Below are 5000 nucleotides of genomic sequence, written 5' to 3' on the forward strand. Positions count from 1 at the left end.
TAAATCGTAGAAAGGTGAGGCTAATGAAACCAACACATGATTCACTGTTACTCCGAGTTTCGTGCTTACGCACTCATCAGACAGTATACTGTCTGATGAGTGCGTAAGCACGAAACTCGGAGTAACAGTGAATCATGTGTTGGTTTCATTAGCCTCACCTTTCTAGGAATGTCTGGTTATTAATTTTTACATGACTTTAAATATCATAAATTAAGTGGGAGTATTATCTCCCAAACATTCCAAATTTTACAATTTGCCAAAATTTCTTTGTATAATTTTATGTAGTTCAATTAAAGATGCAATAGTGTTATTTTAGAGGCAACCAATTAATATTTTATCAAACTAATCAATTAAGTTTTTGTATTTTTCCTTTATTCCTCTTTTTACTGTAATACATTTGTACTTTGTAATTGTTATTAATAAAGGCTGTAAACAGGAATTAATTTCTAAATGGAATTACAATATAAGATATGTTGCATCTGGCCCTTAAAAACTTTGGTTTTAAAGACTTATGCAATGAAATTATTTCTCTTGAATTATTGAAAGCCAAAAGTAGTAATACTTTTGTTACTTCTAAATTTTTAATCGGACCAAATACTTGCTTGGTGTGATCACACCCTTACTCACATAAAATGATGGTTTCAATTTTAATTTTTCTCTCCATAATTATTTTTTTTAAACAGGAGAAATTATTGTACAAGGAAATTCAAGATGTCAAGTTGAGTCATTATGAAGAAGAAGACAATCATTCTTTGGATAAAAGGAAGAGGGACACTGAAGTAGAAGAAATTCATAGCATACAAGTTCAATATTACTGTATTCATCAAGGCCTCACTTTTAAACAGGTCATTATATAGTACACTTGAGATTTGTTGCAGCCACATTATAAGGATGTCAAATTTTCAAGCATTGACTTTTTAAAGTGGCATGCAAGTGTGTACAGTAGTCTAAGGACTAATGTAGTTTGAGTATGGACCATTACGAAAATCACACATTTGAGTGGTGGAGGAGAGGAGGGGTTTGTCGGACTAGGGTGGAGTGGGTGAAATACAAAAGACTACTTCCCTAAAATTGAACAGAGCATTAAGAAAGTGGACATTAACGAGAAGAACACAAATAGTTTGTGTCACGCACCTGACAGCTTTGAAGATGATGATGACAATAACAACTAGAACTGTACAGCTTAGCACCAAGCGCACTATTACAGACTTGACCTGGATGCATTATTAATCATCAAAGCAAGTCTAACTTTATCCATTAGCCCCACTTCAGGAAACATTATTGTTGAGACCTTCAACAGCTTTCTTGATAAGACATCACTGCTCACATGTTAATTGTTGATAAATGTCGAGGACAAAAATGAAGTCAACAGAACAAGAGAATGAGAGCACTTCATATAAAGATCACCTTCTGCGACTGCGTGCCCACTTGTATTGATAACACAGGCAGGAAATTAAATGAACTGCTGACTTCAACAAAGTGATCATGCGTGACCCATGGTGACCTTACAATACATGTATTTTATGTTGCTGATCTTCAGTCAACAAGGCAACCACTGAATTGCTTGGGACTGTGTTAAATTTGACACCCACAGAGTTTGACTGCATAACAAACTGCAGTGCATCATACTTTCAGTGACTCTGGAGAGGTACGTGTAGTTTATGCACTCAGAAAAATTTCCTTGGTGCACCAACAGAACTTCCAAACAAGTGACAAAACCATTTTTATAGACCGGCAAACCTTAGAATGACACAATTTACAGGGGATTGAAATGCAATGATCTTGTCAGGCAATGGCTAACATCTCTGGCGACAAAATAAATTTAATTACATGTAGGTCAATGACTCTCAAATCTGTACAATCCACTGATGATGCTAAGCACTGTCAATTAAGTTCCCCCTTCTCCCGTCATCCTTTCGGGCAGCTCTCTAGATAACAAGCTCTGGTTCAGTACTAAACGTCTGGCCGGAGGTCATCATTCTTTGTGATGCAAGTGTAAGGATTAACACCACCACAGCTCTAGAAGATTGTTTTCTATTACCATTGTTAAAGATGGATCCCCTGCCCCTTCCAAACAATGTATCCACATTGTTTGGAAGGGGGGAGGGCTTTAAAGTTTAGACAGTCTCCTCAAGCCATGTCACATGTAACTTTTGTAGTGGTCCATCGTGTAGTTTTTCCTTAAGAAAACCTGGATTTAGGGACACTACATTTCAACTTTGCAATACAGTGCAACCAATGATATACATGTATTTAACTCCTTGGAACAATCATTACCTTCAAGTTGATAAGTTATAAATTCCATAATAAGAATTATTATTATTCTAGGTGAAATATGAAATTGATACTGGGTTGAGAAAGAAGTTATTTGTTGTCTTTTTACCTTTGTGCTTTTCCGACATTGTATGCAAGCACTTTTTTGGAACTCTCATGTTCAAGTTTGTCTTTTTTTGAAGAAAGAAGTCTTTTGTGTTTTGCAAATAACTAACTTGCTCAGAATCAAAACCCTTTGTACAGTGAAATCATAGTTCATAGTTGATGGTTGATGGACTAACAAACAAATTAAGTGCTACATGTAAGTTGCTCTGTTTCCTTTAGGAATTCATGTACAGTGTAACCACAGTGTAAACAATGCGCATGCATGGATAGGGAATTTTGATGGCTTTATCCGAGGCCTAACGACGACAAAAGTTGAAAAAGTTTGATTTACTGTATCATCGTTAATAGCTTTCAGCCTTATTTACGTATAGATAGCGACAAAAAATAATCACCTGATTGGTGTTAAATGCATAATAAGAGAATGTCTTTCCTTAGCATTTGAAATATGTTTTCAATAATTATTATTGTCTCATCTCTGTACCTCACATTGTTATCATCAGGAATTGCAATGTCAATAGTGTTCCTTTGTTGATGTACATGTAGACTTTATCAGGCCTCATAACTTCAGTCATTTGGTCACATTGCATTGTGAAGTCCCACCAGATCTTACAGGCCTTGTTTCTCTGGTGCCTCAGGTTCAGGTCCTTGTAAATGTACAATCATTCTGTTGGTTGACTCTCAATCTGCCCTTTCTCATGTAACTGCAAAAGTGCGCATAATTGAGCACTTGAGATGAGATTTGTCTTTTTGCATTCTCATCGTGCTAGTTTGCTACCTTCACTGACCAGGTGACTCAGTATCCCTCTCTGTTTTTGTCATAAATTCTGCACAGGGGAGGCTCAGTTGTTTCAAGTTCTTATTTCTTTTTCCCAGGCACTATTGTAACAAAAAAGTGCTTTGGTACAGCCTTTCCAGGTGGTTCACTTTGATGTCATCCAAAATGTATCCTAATGTTGGCTTTTTTCAAGCTCTTTGCTTTTAAAAAATAATTTGGATAGTACACGCACTCTCATTGGCCAAGAGCTGTGTTTAGATGAGAGTATGGAAACACGGCTGTGACATCACACAGATTTTGATTGGTTATATGCTGTCAGACATGCGTTTTGATTGGCTGGTAAGAAATAAATTATGAGCATGTATCAAGAAACTCTGTTTCAATCAAGAATTGTTTCTCATTTGTTTCCTTCATTTGTCGAATTATCTTTGAGAAATATTTTATTGGAGAATTCTCAACAGTTATGCCAATTCTCCCAACTTCCCCTCGTGTTTAGATGAGGCTATGGAAACACGGAAAACGTCTATTGCTTAAATGGAATCCCTTTTAAAAAAACAGTCAGTAAAGCGGTGATGATGATCTCTTTTAAAGTCTGCCCATGTTAATTCCACCTTCTAGTTTACCATTAATTTTTCAACGATTCAATTACTTTTAGTCCTGCTTCAATGACAAGATTTAAATTCTTGATGCACCAGGAATATGGAACCATGATGCTTTTGTTGTAGACATTCTGGTGGCCCACACACTCTATAGTCAAATAATTAAGCTTATTAAATTTTGTGTTGTCAACAAGGCTCCTATTGTAGATAAGAAGTCAGTCTGTAGTTCTCTGACTGATTCTTTTGCACACTTTTTGTTCTACTAGTAGTTTGTCGTTCTCTCCGAGAAAAACGTTCATGTAGATGCACTGTGAATGTCAATTATACCAGTCATACACTTCCACTTGAGCAGCAAGCAGAGTATTAGTCATAAGTTATTAACTGTGTTGCTCCTGTGTGTTACTATATTATAATTGCTACTGTTAACATTATTATTATTATTATTATAACTCTTACTATTGTTATTAAATTATTATTATTATTATTATTATTATTATTATTATTATTATTGTTATTATTATTAAATTAAGTAGTTGTTGTTCAAAAGCTTTTAAGCACAATTTTGATAACTTTTCTCGGTTAAGAAGTTGTTGTTTGGAGATCGTCCCAGCCCTTTTGAGGAAAATGTAGCCGAAATTGCCCCTTTGCCATCCATTTGTTGTCGTATTGCAAAGAAACGAACATTGTGGGCTCCCCCCACCCCTCCCTTTTAATGGTTTATTTGCTTGTGCGTGATACATGTAGGTACACGGAAAACATATTTTAAAGGTGAAAAAAAGTTGGATTGTACAAGTGTAGAAGTTGTAGTATTTACATACATAAATGACATGGGACTGCATTTGGAGCCAGACAGTGAGTTATGACTGTATCGGTCCAATTTCCTTACATTTCTTTGCAAGGTTGAGCAATTTGAAATCACTTTAGTAAAAGATTATAGCCTGGACAAACTAGTAGGCTCAAGTTGTCACTAATATTCAGTAGTTTTTGCTATATAACCACACTTTTTTACAGTTGATCAATTTTCGAACACTTCTCGCGTAATTCGGTAAAATAAAAAACACTTAGAATAAAAGGCATGCAGGACGAAAACAAGCATGGTGACCCCATCTTTTTATTGCATTGTTTTAGTGTCCTGTGTATGAATATCAATTGTGCCCAGTTTGACAAACATCTGGATAGTATGTCATTTTCAAAGGAATTACAGTGTACATTAATTGTTCTTCCCTGATGATAACGCCCTTTTTGTG

The 5000-nt window shown here is 35.6% G+C and overlaps 1 long non-coding RNA gene across 1 annotated transcript in view; it reads left to right on the forward strand.

Moving 5' to 3' along the window:
* Positions 1–2894, forward strand: part of LOC137973969 (uncharacterized) — a 6085-nt gene extending 3191 nt beyond the window's left edge. Inside the window, exon 3 of the long non-coding RNA XR_011117351.1 lies at positions 684–2894. This is a non-coding gene — a long non-coding RNA (uncharacterized lncRNA). The remainder of the gene's footprint in view (positions 1–683) is intronic.
* The last annotated feature ends 2106 nt before the right edge of the window (positions 2895–5000 follow it).

Source organism: Montipora foliosa, chromosome 10 (genome assembly GCF_036669935.1).
Source record: "Montipora foliosa isolate CH-2021 chromosome 10, ASM3666993v2, whole genome shotgun sequence".
Lineage (NCBI taxonomy): Eukaryota > Metazoa > Cnidaria > Anthozoa > Scleractinia > Acroporidae > Montipora > Montipora foliosa.